The sequence below is a fragment of the Phalacrocorax aristotelis genome, chromosome 9 (genome assembly GCF_949628215.1).
Source record: "Phalacrocorax aristotelis chromosome 9, bGulAri2.1, whole genome shotgun sequence".
In the NCBI taxonomy this organism is placed as follows: Eukaryota; Metazoa; Chordata; class Aves; order Suliformes; family Phalacrocoracidae; genus Phalacrocorax; species Phalacrocorax aristotelis.
The window spans coordinates 20,606,059-20,620,162 of NC_134284.1; positions in this window are offsets into that span (position 1 = coordinate 20,606,059).

Here is a 14,104-nt window from a genome sequence, read left to right on the forward strand (position 1 = left end):
GTAATTTGTACCATTTATGATCTCAGCTTTGCTTATGATCATACATGTAAAAGGTCATGACACGTTAATGATCACGTTGTAGAAGCTGGAGTCCCCAGTAACCTGGCATGCCTCCTGACACAGTCAAGCTGTTAAAATTCAGGTTGGTTCAGAGATTACCTTTTTGACCCAACCAAGACCATCACGCTGATTATCCAATGGGAAAAAACAAGCCCTAAACCTTCCTCACCCCTCAATTTGATTTAAGCTTAGTAGCCAGATGGGTTATGCTTATGTTTTGAGTATCCTCCAGTCCTTAAAGTTATCTAATATCAGTTAAGAGCATTGCTGACCCGTCATCCAAGTCCAAAGGTGTTTTTCACATTGTTTGCCATCACTGGGCTACATGAGGTAAGTAGACCTTATGTCAGCTGTCACTTCTAAAAAGTTTAATATCATTACCAAATAGCCTGTGTAGAAATTCTACGTTCATTAAACATCAGCAGGATGTTCCTCATTGTGAAAAATAATAGATGGGAAGACTTCTACAGGAATCCTGCATCTCACTTAAAGGTATCAGACAGGTACTAAAGACACTCAAGTAATATTCAGATTTTTACTACTGAATGTAATTACTTCTTTGATGGCATTAGAAAGTTAGCAAGCCTTCCTGAATCGGGTGGGAAGTTTGTGTAAAGCAAAGATATGAATGGTGTTGCTGGGTATGTGGGCTGAAGCAAGCAGAGAGATTGCCAAGATACAGTTGTGGGGAGTCTCAAACAGAAGCGGCTAGATCTCCTGCAAAAGGAATCCAGCATGATCCTTGCAGCCACTGCTACCATGGAAGAGAAGAAAGAAATAATGCTCTGTCAATCACACAAACACATTTTATGGCTATGTAAATAAACATACATACAATCTTTTTAAAAGAGAAAAGCGCATAAGTAGGTAAAAGCATGATTCATTTATGAAACGTTTTGCTCCTTGCTCTGACAGCACTGAAAAGCAAAAGTAACCATCACCACATGTCTCATAACAAAACTTCGACTCTCTTGAATGCAGTTCCACCAACACACCAAAGCCACATGCTACAAATGAGAACTAAGACGCCAGCGAACTCTGAAAGTGTTGACCAAATGAGAACAAAAAAAAAAACCTCAGATGTGAAAATTAGGTTCTTTCTTAATAATGAGATTTTGCCAACCAAGGATGTGAAGTCCTACAGACCACAGGGCAGCTGTATGGTAAGTGTGGGTAGTTTAGCTCTGATCCTGTTTTCCCAGGAGTGCTCTGAGAGGATTCTCACTCCTACCTCCGACATTGCTGACATCGGGCTGGCTTACAGTGCTGGCATGGTAGTAGTAGTTCTGGTAAAGCACACGTTTCCCCAAAGTGGTTTTCCAGATTTCCAGCAGAACTCTGGAAGTGTTGTAACACAGGTGCTTACGGTACCATGCTACTAACCTTACAGCTGATGAAATTTGGACTGAAAAGTCATTGGATTTGCTTTTAATCTGCCAGGAAAGATATTTATGTACTGGAAGCCGTTCTGGACTGCACGTACATTTCTCCTTTAACAGCATCTGAAGAGATCAAGAATTTTTTTTAGTGAGTCAAGGACATTTTTACCTGGGAAAAAAAATAGACTGGAATCATGACTCAAGCTCACTTAGGGCATGTACCAGGGAGCAAGATGCAGGGGTTATACACTTGTTATAGTAAGTGAATGTGAATCAGGTGACTGTTAGATTAAAAACCAGCTAATGAACCACAACACTCCTGTAAAACTATAAATTCTGTAGGGAATTTTTTAAAAGAATGTTTTCTACTACTTGGAAAAATTGTCACCAAACATTATTGAACATTTTCAAAGGGAAAGACAGAATGAATCCATAAACATGTCCCACATGGATGAATCTGGGAAACAGAAGAGAAAAAATAATTTTATCCATTAAAAGAGGATTTTGAATGATTTGATTCAGTACAATGTTTAAGAAAGCAGGGGGCCAAAACCACACTACTTGTGTTGGATCCAGAGCTGATTAATATACTGTTATTGTGATACCCAGATGTTTATTCAGCCACTCAACTACAGGTTTGCTCATGCAGTCACTTGTTTCAGGACATTTTAGGCTTTAAAGTCATTTGCCATATAAATCGCTTTGTATATTTGCATAATATTTACCAGGATGATGCCTTGAATAGGGGAGATAAAAGGCAGTCTCTGCTCTTCCATCTCCTCTTTTCCTGAGTCGCCCTGTACCCAGGCAGCATGGTCAGCTGCCCGCAGCCCCAACACAACAACAAACTGCTTCTACAAGATCATCACGTTCTATTAAACACTGGATTCTTTATCCATATTTAAATGATAGGTTACGCATTAGTCCTAGATTGCAGATATTTGTGCAATTTTAAGCTTTCCTGACCTATTTTAAAGAATGCTAATTCTTTGTAGTTGCACTAACTTGATAACTATTAGCAAATAGTTAAAAACAAGAAATTCTGAAAAAAAGAAAAGTAGCTACTGTGTAAGAGAAAGAATCGGAGAGATTCATGGTTAACAAAACAATGTGCTGAGCCTGGTCTTTCAAAATCTTCACCAGCAATGAGATTAAATTTGTCAGACTACTAACAATGCCTGCCTAACTGCCTGCCTGTTTGACTAAAGGTAGACATCAGACATGGTTATCCCAGATGTTTGAAAAGAGGGAAGATTTAGTTCTCATCTTAGCAAAACTAACAGATTAATAACAGGGTGATCTTTGCTATCAAATGATTCAAGGAAAAGGCAATGTTCATCTTTATTTTGGAAGGAAAATCAGAAGAGACTTACATGAAATGACCTTAATTCTGAAAGAAAAACAGTTAATGGCAAGCATATCATCATGGAGATAAACAGAGATTAAGCAAGTCTGGGAGCCAGAAGGATTCTGAGGTTCAGTTCACTTACATCACTAGGAGAATATATACACATACATTTTGAGAGGGAGTGAGGGAAAACCTCATCCCTACAGTTTTGTACATGCTTTCTCTTATGACAGGTTTAACCGCATTTGACAGTGTTCAAGATAGTGGGTTCCTGTATTTTTCTTAGAAATAGGTGCGCAAGTAGAGGGGAGAGGCTAGAGACAGCACTAGGGAAAAACAGTGAACACAATGACCCTTTTTAGAGGAAGGCAGAGGAAGGTGAGAAGAGTGAGAGCAAATTACCAGTTTGTTCCTTTTAGAACTATTTTTAGAGAGAAAAATCTATATGTATGTACCTTGATATAGTATATCTATATGCTATGCATATATTTGTATATACTTTAATTTTATTCATTAGCATAAACACTCCAACATGGGGGAAAGATCTGCAGATCAGAGCCTCACAACATGCAGAGCTCCTCAGCACTTAGTGGTTCCTAGTTAAGTTTTGTGTATATCATGTCAATAAATAACTGAATGAACTGTAGTGTAGAAAAGAACAATTAGAGGTTGTAGAAAAATGGCTTATGAGGAAAGATTGACAGACCTGGGGCAATTTAGTATAGACAAGCAAAGATCCAGGAGAGACACTCTAACATGACACTGCAAGAGGAAGGTAAAAGTATTTTCATGTCTCCAGAAAACAGAACAAGAAATAACAGCCTTAAAATGCAACAGGTGCCTGTAGAGAGTGGAAAATATTTTCCAATTATAAGGTACTGAAGCATTGGTCTAGAAATGGTCCTTCACATTGAAGCCTACAAGCATGGCCATACAAACACAGTTTCTTCCAAGACTAAAAGATGTTAGATACTTTTTGTTGTTCCTTCCTCCTGTGGGCTTTTTGGGGAAAGACAACAATCTCCCAGGAAATGTACTGTTTCTATCAGGTTGGTTCTCAAGGCAGAGCCCTGCCAGGGAAGGAGGAGCTGAGGTTTACTCTGTGAGACTTTGTGTCCATTTCTGTTCCAAAAAGTAAATAAATAAGCAAGAATATGAAAGCATGCCAGGAGAAGTAAGTCACTGATTTCTGCATAATTGCAAAAGGAGCATGCACAGCCCTGACACTCAATGGAAGAGTAAAGATATGACTGAAATACACCTGGTAATTTTCTTTATGGTGGAAGTATAAATTTGGTGCACAGGATTTGGGGCATATACTTCTAACCTGATCTGTGTCAAAAGCAGGGGAATAGGAACACATAGAGAGAGAGATGTTGAAAAGTCACAGCTCAGAGACATCCTAATCTAGGATCTGTCTGCGCATAACAGTTTTATATTTGTATCTGGGAAAGTCAGAATAAGCATGCCAGAGAGTTGAAGTGCAAGACAGTCTGGTCCAGACCTACACATACAGAACAGCATCAGCTTCAAATGGAGAAATGCTTCCTTGAACATATGCTGGTGCAGAGAGCTGAGAAAAGGCTCATCAGAAAAGCTAAATGCACTCAGTTTAGGGTTCATTTTTTATCCTACAGAAGACATGAAAAAGACTCCTATCCCTTTGTGCATCTTTTCTGCAGATGACACCTTTCTACCTTTGTAGCCAAGTGTTAAGTGAGTTGTATGGAAAAACAAGGGTTTGGAGTAGAATAAAGTAGGTGTGAGGTGATAGCCTCAAATATGTGTATGATCCGGAAATTCAAGGGAAGGACATTGTGTACCAGAGAAAACAAACAGAGAGGAGGGAAAAGGCGAAGAAGTCTAAAGGTTAAAAGACTACAAACGTGTCCTTGCAGACTTCCAAATAACCTGTGTGACTCCACAGTGGGGAATGTATTTAAAAAATTGTGGAATAAGGTAATGGCCAGCAGTAGGCTTAATGATGTTATTTATTGCAAATATAGTTCATCAGCATTTTCATGCCTATAAAGTATCCACTGAAAACTGTGAAAGCAAATGCCAATTATGAAGTGTATACACCCAGAATAGAATTCTCTGAACTTAACTTCTGTTGTCTTCTTTCTTCATCTCAGGCAATCATGGGAATGCTCATATCTAACTGACATACTTCCTAAACCTCACTGCATGCATCCCCTTGATAATGATGTTTTTCCGGCACACAATTAATGTCTAAATATGTGATATGTTTGCAGTATCATTGTGGATATCTGCACTCAGATTCCAAAAAGTTGAATAACCCATTGGCACAGTTGGGAAGAGTGCTTTTTACTCTCTCTGTTGGATAAAATACACTTCTTTCCATATTAGGTTCAGGCTTGTCCAGTCAATCTATACACTTACAGCTCCAGGATTAATCCATGTAATTCACAGTTAAGCCAGGAAATTGCCAAACTGGCTCAGTGGAGACCTTCCACCCCAAACTCACATCACCAGCTGCCCTTGCCTTTTGTGCTGGCAGCCTGTTGAATTTTATGCCGGGCTCATATCTGTTACCCTTCTTTTCAAAACTTCTCATAGCCTATAAGGGCCATTTCAGCCGAGAGTGGTTAGGAAGATCTTGGGCAGTTATACTACACTGGAGTTGCTGAGTTTTCACCTGCAGGAGTGAGGGCATATATGCAGAAGGTAACAGTTTCTTAGCAAAAACTCCTCCTAGGGACATGCTGCATGCAAACTTAGGTGCCTTCATGATAGATAGGACCTTTTAAACTTGTCTTCCACAGTTCTACTGCCAAAAAGGGAAAACATATATCTTTACTGAGAGAAAGAAAAAGGAGAAACGTCTTCAATATCAAGTTGGTAACCAAGAGAGGAGCCAGATAAAATAGATGTGAACACCAAAAGGGTTCAATTACTTAAAATCTTTTAATTGAAAAAAGCCTGTTTGCAAACATTTTCACAAGAATGTTTTGCCTTATCAGGCTTCAATAAGTATCTAAAAAGAAAGAAGAGAACTGCCATTGGTCTTTCATTCTTTACATCAAATTGCATCCTCTTGGAAGAGGTACACCTCTACCCTTTTAGAGCATCTTGAGTTCTTTTCGACAAATTATGCATGAAAATGCATGAAGAAAGAAAGGCATACGGCTGAATGTAAATAAATCCCCAAATCCTCAAATGGCATGTTACTCTCCAGACTTCATATTTTCAAAGTTGCTAGTTTTTAAATGTCACTAGGCACTTTTGGTCTTCTTACTTTGATAATTCTGGCACCATCTAGGAGGGCTGGCTTTGTTTCTTGTTATAAGAATAATATGCTTGCTCCGTCATTTGTGTGTGGAGAAAGGAAATAAGATAGTGAGGACACTGCAGAAAAAAGTTTCATCATGATTTATTACAGGAAAAGAAAGGAATAGGAGTCATGAAAGAAAAGGAAAGCAATAACAACAGAAAGATTGCAAGAATGTATGTGTGTGCATAATACAGTTGATTTATACTGTAGGAGAAGGAATATAAGCACAGACTAACTTTGTGTATTTCATTTCAATGCAAAAGTGAGAATGCAACAGTGGAGACAGAGCAACCTTTCCAGGGTGTAAATGAGCTGTGGTCTAACTTCAAATATACCAGCTGTGAATTGGCTACGTGTTCTAGCCTCGGTCTGTTGCATTGTACTTCCTCTTTAGTTTCTCCTCACTGTACGTCAATTCCCTATCTGGAACGTAAAAATAGTAACACCACTTGCCTCAGGGGCTGTGGGTGTGTGAACCTTGTATCATGGGCTAACGTGACAGCTTGAGTGAATGCGGGCTTGCTTGGAAGTGTAAGTGAGGTCGTGCAAGGTAGCTAAAGGAAGAGGGTAGGTACCTTAATTCACCATGAAGTACATGTGGGGACATGGGCAGATAGCGTAGAGCTGTAACTTTCCACGTTAGCTTTTCCTACAGCAAGTGATTTCTCTGCCCTTGCACAGCCATAGACAACAGTCATACAAATTTCTGGGGAAGTTCTTGCTGTTTTATTCAGTGATGCATCTAAGTGATGAATGCAGTGAGGCCACACACTGAGTGTTGAGAATGGAATAAAACCTTAAATGACAACTCACCCAGTGACTCTCACATTGTTTTCCAATCCTTGATATTTGGTATATTTTCAATATACTGCATGAAGCAAAGACTTTAGTCCAGATATATAGTTGTGTATATCACAACACATATGCTAACAAAGGCTGAATTAATATGACATGACCAACTTATATTTTTTGTTACTGTATTTTGTAATTTCATGTTTTTCAGCACATTTTAATATAGAAAATAACTGCCAAAGCCCTATTTCAATATACTTAGAAAAGAGAATCAATAACTTTCTAAGTACAAGTTGTGTGACTATGTATATGTTTTGCCTGTGCTTCCTAGGAATTTCTCTTCATGAACAACGAAAAACCTGGGAATCTTGTCAAAGAGGAAAATGGTCATTTTTAAAAGCTGCAAAAACTGCCTCTTTTTTTAATTAAAAAAAAAAATCAAAAGTAAAGCCACAACTGTTCTCTTGCTATGAATTTTGAGGAAGTTACTTAATCTTGCTGTGATATAGTTATTGTGCCAGATATTTTCTAGCTTTGTTATTTAAATCTCCTTACAATGAGAGCTATATTAGGAAAAAATAATCTGTGCATTTTATTGGTAAAAATTACTTCTACTTTGAATATGAATAGGGATCTAAAGGCTTTGTACAGAGAGTCTAACTTTTCATCTACAGCTAGATAGGAAACTTTTCATGTTTGCAGACAGAGAAGTGCAGCCAGAACCTCTCAAACTGTGCAGCAGCCCATGTAGCATATCAGGCCTGGACTCTGGGGAGGGCACCTTTGAACTAAAAAGGCACCTGTAAAGTTTTCGGTGGTGGTTAATGAACCTGTATGCCCCTTGTGACAGCATTAAATATTCTCACCACTCAGCCTAGCAGTTACAGGGTTCTTGAAAGCAGCTGTCAATACAGCAGACATACGGGACGTTGTAAAAAGGTCAGTGAAACAGGCAGTTCTCTTTCTTTCTTCTTTATTCCCTGCCACCCTGCAAATCCTTGCAACCTCAGAACGTCAATTATTGGAATAAAAATACACACCTCAAAGAAGCACCAAAGAAAAAGATATCACTGCTCCAGATTTTTCTGTATTATTCAGGGTCTAAACCGCTGAACTTTCTGCTTAATTTTTTTTCCTAATTTTGTAAATTGAAACATTTTCTGAGACCATCAGGAAGTGTGAAAATGTAAATGGAACAAACTTTAATAATGTTGATGTAAACTTTATGTCTTCTTGAAGATCAGGCAATTACAAAGGTTACTCACTGTACTGGGAGGTACCAAATATGGGTAAAAACTGTAGTGGGGTTACAACATTTTATCAGAGCGCTCAGAGGGAATAAATGTATTTTCCAGGTTACACATAAAGCATGATTACTTTTATGGAATGATTCTATAAACCAACAATTCAATATAAAATCTATGTAGGACTTTCAGGATTGGGTTACCTCCACTCCCACCCAATCCCTTTACCAATATGGGATCCCAGTTTTTAAGGTTTTGCATTAATAAGGAAAAAGGGTTGCCATGGAATTTACTTCAAGGTAAATAACTATGTCATCTGCAAGAACCACTAATTCTGAGGCTGTGGGCAGTTCATACATGGTCCTAGGAGTCTGCCAATGTAATATTGAATAAAAGACACCTCTTTCCAACCATTCATTCATCTAAACTAGATTACATCTATAAGATGACTCAGTCAAACGAGCACCATGCGATGGCTGTAGAGTGGAATAGCACTGTTAAAATGTGTGTTGAATTCCACTTGCTGCTTATATGTCTTTGCTGTGGGTATATTTCCTAAAAACGTTTTCAGACTCTAACTAATGCAGAGAAAAGCTTGTTAGATTCAGTGATGCAATTACATATTTTCTGGATTGAAAAATGCTTTCTCTGTATCCCCTGTAAAAACAGAGATAATCTAGGGCATTGGCTTTGGCCCTTCTTGGTTTTTTCCAACATTGGGAACAGATCTGTTCATGTCACTTTGGTCTTCAATGATCTAATACTTCACTGAACATTCAGAGTCACAGGTGAACTTTCCACTGAGGGGATTTGTGATGTGTTTTGAAGACCAAACGAGTGGAATAAAACTAGAATTAATGTGTAATGAATACAGTCTCTTAAAAAATCTCCTCTTCCTTATTGGTTTACATGAAAATTAATTGTGCCATTGCCTGTTGAAATCTGAACAGATGGTACTATAACAATTAAAAAATAATCCTGTAACATACCTTCCATATAACATGGTATGTTATATTCCATATAACATACCATCGCTTCCATGGAAGACAAAGCAGCTAGTGAGTGCAGGGAATTCTTTAAGAACTCTCTATTGGAAGCACAAAGCCAGTTTATCCCCTACAAAGGAAAGTGAAGTAAGCGGAACAAGAGGTCCCCATGGCTCAGCCATGACCTTCTGTGTCTACTCAAATCCAAAAGGGAAGCATACCAGAGATGGAGAAGTGGAGGATTATCCGCCGAGAACTACAAGGGCATGGCCAGAGAGTGCAGAGACGCAGTTAGAAAAGCAAAAGCCCAATTTGAATTGAAACTGACTGTAGACATAAAAAATAACAGGAAAGGTTTCTTCAGACATGTCAACCATAAGCAGAAAAAGAAGGAAAAGAAAGGCCCATTGTTAAACGGAAAAGGAGAGTCAATCACCAACAATGCCGAAAAGGCAGAGGTCCTCAACACCTTCTTCACCTCTGTCTTTACCAACACTGTTGGGTCCCAGGCTTTGGGAACAAAATTGCCAATTGATCCAAACACTGACCCACCATCAGTGAAGGAAGAGTTAGTATATGAATTACTACTACAGGAGCTTGACCCCTACAAATAAATGGGCCCTGACGACATCCACCCGAGGGTGTTGAGAGAGCTGGCTGACATCACCGCAAGGCCGCTCTCCATAATCTTCGAGAAGTCATGGAGAACGGGGGATGCCCCAGAGGACTGGAGGAAGGCAAATGTTACCCCTATCTACAAGAAGGGCCCGAGGGAGGATCCGGGTAACTACAGGCCCATCAGCCTTACTTCAGTCCCTGGGAAAGTTATGGAACGGATCCTCCTGGGGGCCATCACAAGTCAAATGAAGCACGTGACTGGGAAAAGCCAACATGGCTTCACTAAAGGCAGATCGTGCTTAACAAGCCTGGTGGCCTTCTATGACGAAGTGACTTGCTTGGTTGACGTGGGGCAGGTGGTGGACATTGTCTACCTAGACTTCTCCAAGGCCTTTGATACGGTCCCCCACAGTCTCCTGCTGGAGAAATTGATGTGTTACGGCCTAGACAAGGGGTCTGTGCAGTGGGTGGGGAACTGGCTGACAGGCCGCACCTAAAGGGTGGTGGTAAATAGCTCTTTCTCAAACTGGCAGCCTGTCACTAGTGGAGTCCCTCAAGGATCGATATTGGGCCCAATGTTATTCAATATCTTTATAAGTGATCTGGATGATGGCATCAAGTGTAGCCTGATGAAGTTTGCTGATGACACCAAGTTGAATGGGGAAGTAGGCACTCCAGAAGGGAGAGCTGCTCTGCAGGGAGATCCGGATAGGCTGGAAGAGTGGGCCAGCAAGAACCTTATGAAGTTCAACAAGGAGAAGTGTAAGGTCATGCACCTGGGAAAACATAATCCAGGAGTGCAGCACAGACTGGGATCCACCTGGCTGGAGAGCAGCTCTGTGGAAAGGGACCTGGGGGTCCTGGTGGACAGAAAGCTCAACATGAGTGAACAGCGTGCTGCTGCAGCCAAGAAGGCCAACAGGGTGCTGGGTTGCATCAAAAAGGGCATCCCCAGCAGAGATAAAGCAGTCGTCATCCCGCTCTACTCAGCGCTTGTCAGGCCACACCTGGAGGACTATGTACAGTTCTGGTCCCCGCTATACAAAAGGGATGTGGACAGGCTGGATGGGGCCCAGAGAAGGGCCACCAAGATGATCCAAGGACTGGGAAGCCTGGCATACGAGGGTAGGCTGGGAGAACTGGGTTTGTTGAGCCTTGAGAAAAGGAGGCTCAGAGGGGATCTCATCACCATGTACCAGTACTTAAGGGGCAGCTACAAAGAAGATGGAGACTCCCTTTTTACACGGAGTCACATGGAGAGGACAAGGGGGAATGGACACAAGGTACTCTTGGGGAGATTCCAATTGGACATGAGGGGGAGATTTTTCACATTGAGGACTGTCAACCATTGGAATAATCTCCCCAGGGAAGTGGTTGACTCGGCCACGTTGGACACCTTTAAGAGTCGCCTGGACAGGGTGCTGGGCCATCTTGTCTAGACTGTGCTCTTCCTAGAAAGGTTGGACTAGATGACCCCTGAGGTCCCTTCCAACCTGAGATTCTGTGATTCTGTGATACCACAAATGCCTTTAGCTCTAGGATGTTGTGATTAACTTAAGTGGTTTAGATGAGCTTCCCGTCCCACACTGGTGGCATTGGTTGTTAGCATTTTACATATTACATGAAGAGAAGATACTCTACATTTTTTGGACTTCTGTGGGGTCCTGAACTCTATTTTTCTTAGTGTAGGAGAAGGTTTTTAAAATGAAATTATGATTTTGTGCAGCTGAGTACCATGATATAGCAGTTGAAGGTTGTGAATTAATTTCCAATGTTTATTATTTCCAATGTGTTGCTTAATCTGTCACGAGGCAAGATGGATTTTCTATTAACTCATGCCACTACTAGTGCCGTGAGAATGTTCTGAATATGCAGCAGAGCTAATATCTCCTCCTTGGGTTTAAGTCCCAATGAGGCCTAATGATAACTGATAATTCATACCTGTAGTAAAACATTTTGGGGCCTTTGTCCTACCCAGGAGCTCTCCATGATCTTCCCAAACCTTGTGGGCACCCCATAGGAAGAGGATTACCATAAGATGTAAGGAAACTTTTGTAGACCAGAGGAGGCTACCTGATAACAACATTCAGCATGCCTGTGAATTTAACCAGAGAATACTTGTAAGGTGTGATCTGACAAGATGACATCTAGATCTCTGGGGAAATGTGGATGTAAACCACCAACAATGCATTCAGCATTATAGTCAGAAATTCAGGAGAAGAACAGGTCCTCAGCAGAGAAGTATCTGAAGTGGCAGGAGCTGTAATTGTTGTCTTCATTCACATTCTTGCTGGTACCTCAGGCATGAGTAGAAGTTTAGTTGCAATATGTTTGTACAGAAGATTGATTGAGGAAACAAATAAAGGGGGAGGGTGGGAGAAAGAACAACAACAAAACCACCTTAACCTAATATATTGTACACTTTAACAGCTATCCTTACTAAGAGTAAGCATTTACAGAAGAGAGGTAACAGCCATAAACCTTGAAAGAGTTCAAGTACCACAGGTTTGGGACACTCAGTCACAGGTGATGAGAGGGAAAGAAGTAACAGTCAGAAGTATGGGGATATCCACAGTGCGGGACTCCCTCTAAACAATGCTCACCAAGTGTCTTCATTCAAACACCCCATTTGAGAGAGAGTGCAAATAGTAGAATGGATATCGACAAGAATATGAGATCTTGAGCTCTCACATTTAAATCTGACATCAACCAAAAGGGTTTGACTTGAAACAGTGACTGAAAATTACTGAAAATACTGTCTCTAAGTCAGAGTAGACTTACTTGTTACAAGTAAATAAATGTGAAGTTCGTTTTTTGTCAAGAGAATTTGCTGTATTATACATTTGCTTTTAGGACTGGAGCAATTGTGGAAGAAGATGAGTTCTTAATCTTTTGCATGTGACATGAGCTGTATTCCTGAAACTATCTGTTCCAACTGAAGTTACGAGATAGCCTTCCACGAAAAGTTTTGTTTTCTTCTTCTTCGCTCACCATCATGTGCTTAAAATGCAAAATAGATGTCTGGGGCTCCACATGCCCTTTCAGTTGAGTATAGTAATTTCAAGACAGATGAAACAACATCACAGGAGAAGAATTCTTTTCTTCTTACCCTTCTATAAAAACTCTTCCAAAATTAGCTTTGTTATTTGCTGTTTGCTTCAACCCCATACACACAAAGCCATAGTAAAAGTCTCCTGTATATCCGTCTGAAAAGTCAGAATCCTTCCTTCCTCCTGAATGGTCCTTGTATGTAAGTAATGATAATAAATATTCATAAGTATCACTCACTGTTGGAGCAGTATTTTATTCCTTGTAGGTCATGAGTAGTTTTCACTTAACAAAAGTAATTTTTAAAGTCTTTTCTTTCTTCTTTGGGTGGAGGCAAAACTTGCCCAATAGTGCAAATCTATGCAGAAAGAGTGCTGAGCATGTTCTTTTTGCCAAGCCCGTTGGTCAGCTTGGGTAAGTGCCCTTTATTTTGTAACACAAACCTCTAAATCACAGAGCTTTGAAAAAGGAAATGGCCCACTTGAATGGGTCATCAGGAAATGGCCCCATAAAAACCTGATGGTTTTTGTGGAAGGGAAACCAAAGAGTGAAAAAATTGGGGCTTTAGAGCTTGGATTATTTCTTTACTAGTCCCAGGATATTCTTTTATAAAGGACTCTGTAAGGATGTGGGAAGCCCCTGTGTTGAACCTCAACTATCTTCTAACACTAGTCATGATACCTTATGTGAACTTAATCTGAAAAAAAAGTTAAGACAACCTCAGTATATTTACCTGTTACCCAAGTGTTACCTGTGCCTGCACAGCACCTTTCAAGTTTTTTCAGCAGAAACAAGGTGATACTAGTATTATCATACAGGACAAATGTACGGGAAAGATTGTTCCAACAGGGTAACGGTGAGCCTGAACATTAAAGCTTCTCATAGAAGTTTTGTGAATTCAGGAGGTTAAAAGGACACCTTTAGTTATTTGTATTTGTTGGGCAGGGCATTTGTATCTGCGGGATCCCACCTTCCTTGGTATCTTGCAGCTGCCCTTGAGGATCAGGTCATTCCCTTTACATCTTCCCCAGGTTGTGGAGAACAGAAATTAAGTGCCCGATGCAGTTTCTTCTGGTCAAAATTCCTGTAAATGTCACTATCAAGGCCAAGGTGTTTTTTCCCAGCGGGCCTGTACGACGGTTTGACGCCCTGGCCTGGGGCACAGGGACAAGGAGGAGGGCTTTCAGGCCTGGGGCGGGCCAGGGACACCCCGGGCCGGTCACCCCTTTTCTGGGCAGAGGCGGCGAGGCAGTTTCTGTCAGGTAAAGCAGCCATTTATAAACCACCGCCCTTAAACCCCGCGTCAGGAAAGGCAAGATCACGCTCGGCTGTGT